This window comes from Lampris incognitus, chromosome 10 (assembly GCF_029633865.1).
Source record: "Lampris incognitus isolate fLamInc1 chromosome 10, fLamInc1.hap2, whole genome shotgun sequence".
NCBI classification, from domain to species: Eukaryota; Metazoa; Chordata; class Actinopteri; order Lampriformes; family Lampridae; genus Lampris; species Lampris incognitus.
The window spans coordinates 16,836,410-16,850,969 of record NC_079220.1 but is presented as its reverse complement, the minus strand read 5'-3'; positions in this window follow the sequence as shown (position 1 = coordinate 16,850,969).

Genomic DNA, 14,560 nt, shown 5'->3' with positions numbered 1-14,560 from the left:
AAAGCAAATGCTGTATAGGTAAAAATAATATATTGTAGTGACCTACTTTCAGGTTACGTATTCACCATGCGGGCCAGAGAAGGTCCCTTTAAGACAGTGGGCGGGGGTTAGCAAAGGGTATTGTGGGTAGACACGAGGCTGAGGTTTAGCAGAATGAGCTGCTGACTTAGTTTGAGTTGGAGGACATAAACGACCCCACGGCTGTATGGTCAAAAGGAGAAGTGGTCTCGTCTCCTTTCTTTCATCCTCCACATTGGTGACCCCGACGTAATGCCATGGAGAACGAAGCTACCAGTGCAGCAGCAGTGACTAATGCCGTCACGCTCAAACTGCCCGACTTCTGGGAAACAGCTGCGGCAGCATGGTTCACTCACATCGAAGCCCAGTTCACTATTAGGAACATCACCGTGGATGAGAGCAAGTACTACTACGTCGTGGTGGCACTCGGAACATCTACGGCGTCACGGACATTGGGCCTGCTGCAAGCCCCGCCGCCCGTGGATAAGTACGGTACAATTAAAAGACACTTGCTGCAGGCTTTTGAGCTAGCAGAGGTGGAGTAGGCAGACTGGTTGTTTTCGCTGCAAGGCTTAGGAGACGGCAAGCCATCGGAGCTAATGGACAAGATGCTGAGTATGCTGGGTTCGTGCGACCCCGCCTTCCTTTTCGGCCAGCTGTTCCTCCGTCAGTTCCCCTTGCACGTCCGTGCTGCTTTGCCTAGCTCCAAGTTGTCCACCAACAGCAACTTTCGGGAGTTGGCCGCGGAGGCTCACGGGATTTTTCTCGCCAGCTGACAGCAGTTTGCGGCCGCTCTGCTGCCTGCCCATGCTCTTCCACCACCGCCAGTTGAGGCTGCGGGTGTCGCCATGGCAGCAGTTTCTCATTGGCAGCAGGACTCAGGAGGACTGTGCTTCTACCATGCTAGGTTTGGAACCAAAGCCAAGCAATGCCGTGCACCGTGCACTTTCAGCAGGGCGGGAAAAGCCAGGGCCAGCGCTCAGTAGTAGCCCTGAGCATTGGCTGGGAAGGAAGGCTGCTATTTATTCAGGACACTATCTCCGGCCGGCGGTTGCTGGTTGATTCGGGCGCGCAGTGGAGCATCCTGCCTGTGACACCAGTGGACGCGATGGCCGGCGGATTCGGCCCCGCTATGGATGCTGCTAACGGCACCCCCGTACGCACCTATGGCACGAGGTATGTGGAGGTGGTTTTTTGGAGGTCGGCGGTTCGGCTGGGGCTTTGTAATGGCGATGGTGTCCATTGCCCTCCTGGGTGTGAATTTCCTGCACGCTTATGGGCTGTTGGTAGTGATAACCATGACCTGGATGAATGAGAACATTCACAGACAGGCCCTTGGTAGACGTTAAAAACCGCCGCTTGATTGACACCGTCTCCTTCTGCTCCTACCCATGTACGCTGGGGGAGGCGGGTCCCATCGGCATGTCTAACATGATTGCCACCGGGGATGAATTTCAGCGTCTGCTCGCTGAGTTTCCGGACCTCAGAATGCCCATCTTCTCATCAGCAGTCGCCAAGCATGGAGTGGAACACTACACCACCATGGGCCCCCCAGTCTACGCCTGTGCACGGCACCTCGACCCAGCCAAGCTCGCCATCGCCAAGGAGGAGTTTGCCAACATGGAGCACCTCGGCATCGTGCGCCGCTCCGACAGTCCATGGGCCTCCCCCCTGCATATGGTCATGAAGGCTAACGCCGGCTGGCGCCCATGTGGTGATTACCGCCGCCTCAACAACGCCATGATGCCAGACCGCTACTCCGTCCCGCACATCCAGGACTTCTCCATGCACTCGGCGGGAGCAGTCATCTTCTCCAAGGTGGACCTCATGCGCGGATACCACCAGATGCCGGTCCGCCCACAGGATGTGACGAAGACGGCAGCAATCGCGCCGTTCGGCCTGTTCGAGTTCCTGAGGATGCCGTTTGGGCTCAAGGAGGCTGCACAGACCTTTCAGCGGCTCATGGACTCTGTGCTGCGAGATATGCCGTCCCTGTTTGTTTACATGGACGACATTCTCGTGGCCAGTATGTCCGCAACGGAGCACCTGGTCCACCTCCGGCTCAGCCAGCATGGGCTCATCGTCAACCTGGCAAAGTGCCAGTTGGGCCTGCCAACTATTGATTTCCTCGGGCACCGGGTTACAAAGGACGGAGCAACCCCCCTCCCCGACAAGGTGGACGCCGTCGCCAGGTTCCCACGCCCGAACACGGTGAAGTCCCTGCAGGAGTTCCTGGGCATGGTGAACTTTTACAACCGGTTCATTCCCTGGGCAGCGCATCTCATGCGCCCCCTGTATGAGGCTCTGAAGGGTAAGGACCCCAAGGGCCCAGTGGACTGGTCGGAAGAGAGAACAGGTGTTTGAGGACGCTAAGGCTGCGCTGGCTGACGCCGCCTTGTTGGCGCACCCATCACCAACTGCCCTAGTAGCACTCACCACGGATGCCTCAGATTACGCCGTGGGGGCAGTGGGTGGGCGGAGCCTGGCAGCTGCTTGCTTTTTTCAGCCGCCAGCTGTGCAGCAGTGAGAGGAAATACAGTACCTTTGACTGGGAGCTTCTTGGCCTGTTTCTCGCCATCCGCTGCTTCCGGTTCCTGCTGGAAGGCCACCTGTTCTGTGTTTGTGGACCACAAGCTGCTGACATTCACCATGGCCAAAGCCACCGAGCTGTGGTCTGGGCGCCAACAGCACCAGCTCTCTTACATCTCCGAGTTCACCACTGACATTCCGGTACATCGCCGGCAAGGACAACTTTGTCGCCGACTGCCTCTCCCGGGCGATGTTGGGGGCTGTCCACTTGGGACTCGACTATGCAGCCATGGCTGCAGACTAGGGTGCTGACACAGAAGTGCAGGCCTACCGGACTGCTGACACCAGGCTGCAGTTGAAGGATGTGGTGTTCAATGACGCCGGGGCCACGCTTCTCTGTGACGTCTCCAAGGGTCAGCCCCGGCCCATGGTGCCTACAAGCTGGCGGTGAAGGGTTTTTGATGTCATCCATGGCCTTTCACACCCAGGCATGAAGGCGTCAACGAAGTTGGTGGCATGGCCTCAGGAAGGACGTAAAGGACTGGGCGGGCGCCTGTGTGGCATGTCAGTATTGTGGGTAGACACTAGGCTGAGGTTTAGCAGAATGAACTACTGACTTAGTTTGAGTTGGAGGAAATAAACGACCCCACGGCTGTGTGGTCAAAAGGGGAAGTGGTCTCCTCTCCTTTCTTTCATCCTCCACAATATATACAATACATACACTACCGTTCAAAAGTTTGGGATCACCCAAACAATTTCGTGTTTTCCATGAAAAGTCACACTTATTCACCACCATATGTTGTGAAATGAATAGAAAATAGAGTCAAGACATTGACAAGGTTAGAAATAATGATTTGTATTTGAAATAAGATTTTTTTTACATCAAACTTTGCTTTCGTCAAAGAATCCTCCATTTGCAGCAATTACAGCATTGCAGACCTTTGGCATTCTATCTGTTAATTTGTTGAGGTAATCTGGAGAAATTGCACCCCACGCTTCCAGAAGCAGCTCCCACAAGTTGGATTGGTTGGATGGGCACTTCTTTGAGCAGATTGAGTTTCTGGAGCATCACATTTGTGGGGTCAATTAAACGCTCAAAATGGCCAGAAAAAGAGAACTTTCATCTGAAACTCGACAGTCTATTCTTGTTCTTAGAAATGAAGGCTATTCCATGCGAGAAATTGCTAAGAAATTGAAGATTTCCTACACCGGTGTGTACTACTCCCTTCAGAGGACAGCACAAACAGGCTCTAACCAGAGTAGAAAAAGAAGTGGGAGGCCGCGTTGCACAACTGAGCAAGAAGATAAGTACATTAGAGTCTCTAGTTTGAGAAACAGACGCCTCACAGGTCCCCAACTGGCATCTTCATTAAATAGTACCTGTTAGAGCCTGTTTGTGCTGTCCTCTGAAGGGAGTAGTACACACCGGTGTAGGAAATCTTCAATTTCTTAGCAATTTCTCGCATGGAATAGCCTTCATTTCTAAGAACAAGAATAGACTGTCGAGTTTCAGATGAAAGTTCTCTTTTTCTGGCCATTTTGAGCGTTTAATTGACCCCACAAATGTGATGCTCCAGAAACTCAATCTGCTCAAAGAAGTGCCCATCCAACCAATCCAACTTGTGGGAGCTGCTTCTGGAAGCGTGGGGTGCAATTTCTCCAGATTACCTCAACAAATTAACAGCTAGAATGCCAAAGGTCTGCAATGCTGTAATCGCTGCAAATGGAGGATTCTTTGACGAAAGCAAAGTTTGATGTAAAAAAAATCTTATTTCAAATACAAATCATTATTTCTAACCTTGTCAATGTCTTGACTCTATTTTCTATTCATTTCACAACATATGGTGGTGAATAAGTGTGACTTTTCATGGAAAACACGAAATTGTTTGGGTGATCCCAAACTTTTGAACGGTAGTGTACATACAGACGGGGGACAAATTAAACACCACCATAAAGTGTCATGGGCCACCCTGAGCCTCCAGAACAGCTTCAGTGCTCCTTGTCATGGATTCTACAAGTCTCTGAATTCTACTGGAGGTGTGGAACACCATTGTTCCAAATGATATTCCCTCATTTGGTGTTTTGATGGTGCTGATGGAGAGCGCTGTCTAACACGTCGGTCCAAAATCTCCCATTGGTGTTCAACTGGGTTGAGATCTGGTGACTGTGAAGGGCATAGCATATGATTTACATCATTTTCATCCTCATCAACCCATTCAGTTGTCATCCTGGAAGAGACCACTCCCATCAGGATAGAAATATTTCATCATAGGATAAAGGTAATCACTCAGAATAATTTTGTATTGATTTGCGGTGACCCTTCCCTGTAAGGGAACAAGTGGACCCAAACCATGCCAGGAAAATGCCCCCCACAGCATAACAGAGCTCCCAGACCCCCTCACTGTAGGGGTTAAGCATTGAGGTTTTTCCTTTCATTTGTCACCATTACACTTCTGTATTTGCTGGTTACTGCTGAGTACAACTTTCCCTAGAAAAATTATATGACACATCATGTTTCCGTCTTAACCGTAGAAGTCAAATGTGAGGAATAAGACAGCTAGCAGCAAGTTTAAAGACAAAGCGATGTTGCAAACAAGCAAATGCAGACGACTAAGCTCAAAGAAGAACTTTATCGACATACAGTGCTGCTTGAAAGTATGTGAACCCCTTGAGCAGTTTAGATGTTTCTGTTGTTTTACCATGATTTTCTTATTCTATCATCACCAGTTTTTATGTATGAAATGTCAGATATATGTTTATCAATTTCATGTACTTGTTTAGTGGGACTTGTTTAAGTTGCCCAAAAACTACATGAAACATGGAATTAGTGTATGTGCAAAAGTAAGTGAACCCCCAGCTGCATTGGTTAAGTCAAGCAGGTAACAGACTCGGGTGAAACACATTTGGGTGCTTAATTAATCATTTAAGCAGACCAATGAAATGAGACATCCTTGGGAAAGGGTTTGGCCTGCACTAATTAAAAGAGAGAGGAAATCAACCAAACCACTGTGGTCCCATACAAATCAACAATGCTGAGAGCAAAGGTGATATCCAAGGACATGAAGAAGAGGGTAGTGACAGCCCATCAGTCTGGGGAGGGCTATAAGACCATCTCCAAAAGATTCCAGCTCCATCCATCCACTGTAAGACAAATAATTTACAAATGGAGGGCCTTCAACATGACAGCAACTCTGCCTAGAAGTGGACCCCCATCAAAACTATCACCCAGAAGCACCAGAAAAATAATAAATCAGGTAAAGGCCAACCCACACATCACCTCTAGAGAGTTGCAGACCTCTCTGGTAGCATCTGGGACAAATGTGCATGCGTCTACAATCAGACGAAAATTGAATAGCCATGACATTCATGGGAGGGTTACTAGAAGGAAGCCCCTGCTCTCAAAAAAGAACAAAGCTGCCCATTTCAACTTTGCCAGAGAGCACTTGGACAAACCAGAGGCCTTCTGGAAGTCCATTCTCTGGACAGACGAGTCCAAAATAGAATTATTTGGTCACAATCAAAACCAACATGTTTGGAGAAAAGCCAACACTGCATATGAAGAAAAGAACCTCCTCCCAACAGTGAAGCATGGTGGTGGAAATGTGAAGGTCTGGGGCTGCTTTTCTGCTTCTGGACCTGGACGACTCCATATTATCCAAGGAACCATGAATTCTCCAGCATATCAACAAATTCTTGACCAGAATCTCCTGCCATCAGTCAGGGAGTTGAAGCTGGGACGAAAATGGATTATGCAACAAGACAATTACCCAAAGCATTCCAGCAAAACTACAAAGGAATGGCTTCAGAGAAAGAGGATTCGTACTCTGGATTGGCCCAGTCAAAGTCCGGACCTTAATCCAATTGAAATGTTGTGGCAAGACCTGAAGAAGTTGGCACATACCAGATGTCCCTCCAACCTCTCTCAACTGGCTGAGTTCTGCAAGGAGGAGTGGGCAAAAATCCCCATAAGCAGATGCGAGAGACTGGTTAGTGGTTACAGAAGACGTTTGGTTGAAGTAATGGCTGCAAAAGGAAGAGCCACAAGCTACTAATACAAGGGTTCACATACTTTTGCACATGTTACATTTTCAGTTTTTGTGAAATAAACCACCTTTGTTGAATTAAATAATGAAAATATATCTTTTTTTGTGTGTGTCCATTATTTGGAAGGTGTGCTTTACAAATTGGGATTTGGATGTATGTGTAATAAGCTTATCTTAATGTTTTTTACAAAAACATTGACCATGTCTGGAGGGTTCACAAACTTTCAAGCAGCACTGTATATTACAACATCAATAACTAAATCTCAGGTTCAACCATTTTTTTAAAAAAAAATTGTGCTGCGGAGGGGAATGGGCTGACACACAACAGCCCTGTGGACTCGTTTCATTTTCTGATGGCTATCTGAGATCTGAAGTGGTCAAACACCAATCCAGTTACCAGTATCACCATGAGTGTCAGTAGGTTAAAATACCAAAACTTCAGGATTGTAGCTTTAAACAATTCTATAATGACTCTGTGAAATATCGGTGAAGGAAACAACCCTCGCTATGATCTTTATGACATGCCTGTGATTATGTTGAACCCAGCTTGTAGTCGGATAAATAATGTTGTCTATGTGATGGGCCAGCAGATCCATGATGGCATGGCAGCCCGGTTGCCCTCTATGATAATTAGCATCCATCCATTATCGAAGCCATTTATCCGAATTCGGGTCTCAGGGATGCACCTATCCCAGCAGTCACTGGGCGGCAGGCGGGGAGACACCCCGGGTAGGCCACCAGTCCATTACAGGGTCGACACATTCACACCTAGGGACAATTTAGTATGTCTGATTCACCTGACCTACATGTCTTTGGACTGGGAGGAGAGCAGAGCACCCGGAGGAAACCCACGCAGACATGGGGAGAACATGCAAACGCCACTCAGAGGATGACCCGGGATGACCCCCAAGATTGGACTACCGCAGGGCTCAAACCCAGGACCTTCTTGCTGTGAGGTGACTTTGCTAACCGCTGTGCCACCATGCCGCCCCATAATATCATAATGATAATTAGCAATTGGTTTGAATATAAGGTCAGAACATGGGTTAAAACATTAGCTTGTCGTTTGATTTTGGCGTCTGTGTAAAATGCTCACTTTGGAGGATAGCAGAGGGCATGCCACACATTTAGCTGTCTAACCCATCACACTATATGTCATGATATAATGGATAAATGTGGAAAATATTGTAGCAAAACTATAATGGCCATTATTTGCACCCCTCTACTCGGCTTTTGGCTGAGTGCCCCCCATACTGGAGGGATGTGCTAGCATCAGCATTTGACATGTTGTGAGCTGTCACATCATTCATCTAATCAGATTCATTTTGGAAACGGGGTAAAGGTTAGGGTTAGGGTCAGGGTTAGCCAAAGGTCAGCATATCAAATGCCGATGTAGGACACCATTGCCTCTGCTTGTTGACCCTTGTCAGTCCCCAACCTGCTCCTGAGAGCTACCATGTCTGACCCAAACTAAAAACATATAGTTTTACTAAACCTGCTCCCCGAGACATTGTTTAACTGAATCAGGTGTGTTAAATTTGAGTTGAAGTGAAAGGTGATAGGGAAAACCCCTGCTTTTTAAAGTATAACTTCATTTTCAGCATTTTTTCTACCGCTGTCGACAGGATGTGTTCAACCAATACTGGCTTCATATCAGATTAACTGTCTGTTACAATGTGAGGAAAGAACGTCTCATGTGGAAAAACTGATAGGAGGAATACAAATGTAAATGGGCCGATGGGGTGTTATTAATTTCACCGCTGCACTCCCATCCAGCCATATCCTGCTGCCTTAGATCATCCTCATTGTGGCCTCCTGTTGGATGGGACTATTACTGACTTCCAGCAGCGTGGACGTGGACAAACATAGTCTTGCCATGGTCCAAAACCCCACTCAGGGATGTAGCTGCAGGTGTCCGGGTGGTGTGGTGGTCTGTTCCGTTGTCTACCAACACTGGGATCGCTGGTTCCAATCCCCGTGTTACCGCCGGCTTGGTCGGGCGTCCCTACAGACACAATTGGCCGTGTCTGCGGGTGGGAAGCCAGTTGTGGGTATGTGTCCTGGTCGCTGCACTAGTGCCTCCTCTGGTCAGTCGGGGCACCTGTTTGGGGGGGGACGGGGACTGGGAGGAATAGGGTGATCCTCCCACACACTACGTCCCCCTGGTGAAACTCACTGTCAGATGAAAAGAAGCAGCTGGGGACTCCACATGTATCGGAGGCGGCATGTGGTAGCCTGCAGCCCTCCCCGGATCAGCAGAGGTGAAGCAGCAACCGGGACGGCTTGGAAGAGTGGGGTAATTGGCCAGATACAACTGAAAAAAAAAAGGGGGGGTGTAGATGTATAATGAAAAGTGGTTTAAGTCATAAGTTAACCCGCGATTGAACTAAAGAAACCATTTTCTAAGAAGCGTCAATTTATGCTTTAAAGCTTCCATCAGTTCTACAATCTAAGTGTTGTAAAGATTCATGTCGCTGTTAAAACAGCAGTGGGGTGGGGTAGGGGGTTTAGGTGCGTTTGCTTTCCACTACAGCCTCATGGCTCCGCTTTTAAGTTATGGTCCACATTGTCGCCCAGAGGTGTTAATCTGACAGTATGTCTCCGTGGGTTTGACACCCGGGACGAGTGATGGCCTCTTAAATAGGATGTCTGCAAAAGAGCCGTGATGCACCAATCATGCATTTGGAAAATGTTGTGACCTATTACCAATAACCAACCAGCTCTGCAGACCCGTCCTCATGGACACACACCGCTCAGGCTCAGACTGCATTATGAAACCTTACTGCAACTGCTATATGCTGTTTGTGCACTAAATATTTGCATGTATGCTGTTAAAATAACGACCATTAAAGCATTTATAATGATAATTGTGATTATCATCATTATATCTGCCAAGCTGAATGATGACTTGTTAAGTGTTCTGGGCGTCTTCATGTGTGTGTTGCTGCATTGTTTCTCTCCATATGAAAGATAACAGGGTGAAGGTGGGCAGATTTATCCTCCACCACAGATACAACACATATTTCATCACACACACACACACACACACACACACACACACACACACACACACACACACACACACACACTCTCTCTACAAATGACCATGGCAGTCCAGGGCACAAATGTGTATTTATGTCCTGTGCTTAACCTTGGTTCACCAGAAATAATACAAACCAACTAGGAGAAAGTGTTGGGCGATCAGTCTTGTAAAGATGACTCGGCGACTTGCCACCGCCAACTGTCGGAACCACCCAACGTGGATGTGGGAAGTAAATTCAGTTTCCAAAAATAAATGAAAGTCTTTAATTTAATCATGAAAGAGGAGGGGAACGGCAGGGTCCAAACATCTGACTCCCACAGCAATTAACCTGCCGTCTGCCTTTGTCCTCCTCGTCCACAAATTCATAGTAGGTGAATACATTGCATGTTTTTTGCTTGGTTATTTATTTATTTTTTTGTATTGTGTAAGTGGAGGGATTCAAAGCGTCTCTGATGTTTTCCATGTTCTCTCTGCAGGCTCGATGACAGATTTGTGCATTGCAGCTGAATCCTCATTTAAAATATGCTGAAATGCAAAATGGGTGCATAGAGAAGCTAACTACAAGATCCGAGGCGGGTCAGTTGATAGTTGCAGGAAGATATATGAGATTGGTGTGTTTCTTGCAGCCGGGATCCCACCGGCTCTGTCTAGTTTCAAACAGATTATAGAACGGTTTACAGCTCCAGAGTGTGTCTGCGGTTTCCCCCCTGCCTCTCTGCGGCCCACAAGTCTTATAAATCATTCTCTCTATTTCTTTATGGAAATTAAAACATGGCTAAACGGGGGATTCCTCCAACATGCATCGACTCAGCTCGCCCAGTCAAGAGCATCTGACTGGAGTCCATCTGCAGCCTTTCATTTCAAACTCAAGGTGTACATAGACATACTATATATATATACGTATATATATATATTGACACACATATATACAGACAGCTGATGATTGCATGTGGCATGAAACAGGCTTGTACTATCTCACAAAATGTTTTACTTGACTCACTGGTGTATGTATATATATATATATATATATATATATATATATATATAGTTTTTTTATGTATTAATTGGGCGGCATGGTGGCGCAGTGTTTAGCATGGTCGCCTCACGGCAAAAGATCCTGGGTTCGAGCCCTGGTGTAGTCCAACCTTGGGGGTCATCCCAGGTTGTCCTTTGTGTGGAGTTTGCATATTCTCCCCGTGTCTGCGTGGGTTTCCTCTGGGTGCTCCAGTTTCCTCCCACCGTCCAAAGACATGTAGGTCAGGTGAATCAGCCATACTAAATTGTCCCTAGGTGTATGTGTGTGTCTCCCCGCCTGTTGCCCAATGACTGCTGGGATAGGCTCTAGCATACCCACGACCCTGAGCAGGATAAGTGGTTTGGATAATATATATATGTATATACATAAAACTTTGTTAAACGAAACACTCAATGGTAGGGAAAGTGCTCAACAAAGCAGGAGCAAAACAATCCAGTGAGTTAAGTAAATTCTTTCTGAGACAGTGCAAGCAGCCTGTTTCATGCCATAAGCAATCTTCAGCTGTCTATTATATATATACATTTAAACCACACCAGTCGAGACCCAACCCAAGATGCAGGCTGTGCAAAGATGAGAGTCCAGCACTTGGTTGCAGGGTGTAAAATGCTTGCTGGGAAAGTGTACACTGAAAGGCATAACCAAGTGGCTGGGATAGTGTACAGGAATATCTGTACTGAATACAGACTGGAAGTCCCCAAGTCCAAATTGGAGACACCGCCAAAGGTGGTTGAGAATGACAGAGCTAAGATCCTGTGGGACTTAAAACTTCCAGACTGACAAGCAGGTGCTGGCTAACCAACCAGACATTGTGGTGGTCGACAAGGAACAGAAGACAGTAGTAGTGATCGATGTAGCGATCCTGAGCGACGGCAACATCAGGAAGAAAGAGCATGAGAAGCTACTGGCATGGGCAACATGGTCCAGAAAGGCCCGGAGTGGGTGCAGGTCTTTGTTCCAATCAAGCAGTTACACACTTGAGTCTACAAAACAAGATCCTTAGCAAAGACTATTGGTTGACTAATAGACTCAGGTGTGTAACTGCTTGGTTGGAACAAAGACCTGCACCCACACCAGCCCTTTCTGGATCATGTTGCCCATCCCTGCAAAGGCTGAGGGAAGAACTAGATTGGATGTGAAAGCTGAAATCCACAGTAGTCCCAGTGGTAATAGGAGCACTAGGGGCTGTGACCCCCAAACTGGGAGAGTGGCTCCAGCGGATTCCAGGAACAAAATCTGAGGTCTCTGTCCTGAAGAGTGCGGTCCGAGGAACAGCTAAGATACTGCACAGCATTTATATATTTGGTTTTATATTCACCGTGACTATCGGTAGCGATCCCGTTTGAACACCTGCACAATTGAATACTGACAGATTGTACATTAATGATAGTTTTAGTCTCACAAGTGCCAGTCTGTCAAAACCTTCAGCCGGCCACACATGGCAACGCCAGTCTGCCAGTCTTGTAATCAAAAGCAAAATGTGTAGCGATGCCCGAGTTTCACAATGTAGTTGGAGTACTGCCAGTCACATTTTTGACCGTCACCATCTGCTGAGTCTTTGGTCAAACAAATCTTTCTCGCACATGCTGCGGACCATAATGTCACAAGCTGAATATCACAATATCACAATCTTGCCTTCAAAAAAACCACAGGCCTAACCCAAAACCAAAAAAAAAGTGGTCACTGGATTTTTCCAGGCATCCATATTTCATTACTTTTGCACCATCGCATGAAACCCATTACTTTCCCCAACAGTACAGAAAGTGACACTTTCATGCCCCTTGACAGCAGATGTAACCGTGTATGCCCTGCTTGATGTAAGACGAACATGAATTCAACCTCTAAGCTGGCACACCGAGGAGTCTGCAGGATGGGGGTGATCACAGAAAAGGGCAGGGATCTTTGCAAAGCTGCATCAACACGGTGTTTGTTGGAGAAAGAGGCAAATGCAGATAAAGGAATGTATGGGGGGGGGGCAGGAACCTTTCCACATCCCGTTTAATAATACTGACATTGCCATAACACACTGGCAAGGTAACAGCGCAAGGATGCCGCTCCTGCAGCAGAGTCTAGAAATATAGGTTATGACTCCATGAATGTAACATGAGCGCGTCTCCAGTATAGCCTACATTTTATGCATAATTAACACATGCGGAACCATGCGTGTTATCAACAAATGGGACATGATGACATCTTTTTTTTGCACATGAACTCACAGAGACACACACTCACACATACATGTAACACAAGATCTTAGAGAACACAAGGGGTGGGATTTCTCGATAAATGCAGTTTCCGAATCTCACCTAGATGGGGCATAGAGAGGATGACACACCCACTGGTTTGGCAGGCAGCACATGTTTTATAGCAGGCACATCACCGACCCCCCCGTAACCAGAACGACAGAACACTGACGAATACAAATCAAAGAATAGATTTGCACTTACCTGGTCCTAATGACAGCAACGTGGCACGGTAATATTCATTTCTCCTCCAGAGAAATACAGTCCACCATTTAAAAAAAGGGGGGGGGGAATGGAACAACCCTAACAAGGGAGAGGATGTCCTGCCACTACCATCTGTTTTGACAGCAACACACACTGTTTTTGGTGACACCTTTTTGTATTCAAAGAGAGAAACCAGTTTTCTGATGGTCCTTTTTTTGTTTTTGGTGTCTTATCTAGAAAACTGCACTCCTGTGCTCACTGCCTCATCTCTCTCTCTCGCTCTCTGTCTGTATTGCCCTGCAAGAACGGTGGGGTGGGGGGGGGGTGAATGTTGGAAGGATGCTGAGAGGGAAGTAGTCAAACTAATAGAGGCGGGTGGAAGAGATGGAGGAGGAGGGGGTCGTGCTGGGGGAAGCAGCACCCGCAGTAGATTCCCCCCTCCCCCCAAACACACACACACACTCCTCCAGCACCCTTCTCAGGCAGTTTCTGCTGACAGGGCACAATCCCAATGCGCCAGCCATGGACCCAGTACCCGGCTCTCTCCCCGCCCCCCCCCCACCAGCATTGTTTTCCCGGCAAGCGTTCCCCCAAATGTCACAGACGCCGCTTTGATCCACTCACCTCTCACAACACGACGACTAAACGAGGGCGTTTTCCATTACACAGATGTTTGAGAGGTAAAAGTCCGTAGCATCTACCGTCTGACTTGACGTGAGGTCCACATCACACCGGCTGTCTGCCACACACACACACACACGCCCGCGCACCGCACAGCCAAACCTCAGCGACCCGCAACCCACTCGAGTCAAAGACCGAGAAATGACATCTAGTGGACAAAGATGTCACTACAGCCTAAAAACCTGACGGCGATCACCGAAATGTAAATGTTGTGTAGTATTTAACCATGTGCATGCAGGCTTCCTATCTCCAATCCTACACTATCCACGCTACTTTCACTATTATAACTACTGGTTGACGGTATGGTAAATAGTGAAACAAGTTTGTGTAGAGATGGGAGGGAACAGAACCTGCCTTTACATGATAGATAACGTGACTGTATACACTCCTGCCTACTCTAATAACCAAACCAGCCCCAGCAATAACTTCAGTTCTTTGCGGACATTCACCTCATCGTCAATGTTTTAAACATCACGAACGTGTTGAAAATGTATAAATGGACGCCGAATAAAGTTTGACTCGGTGCCTTGAGGTGATACTGACGTGGCACTTGCGGCAATATATCAGTGAAAGATTAATGAATATTAACGAGAAAATGTTTCTAAGATGGTTCATTTCTTAAATGGGCATCCTTTTCATTATTTAAAATCTCAAAGTCAGCTTCTAACTTAAACATGGGAAAACATGACAGTGAGTTTATGATGTGTAAATCTGGCAGGGTTTGATGTTGACACGTTCATAAACTTTTCAAGACCAGAGACCCAGG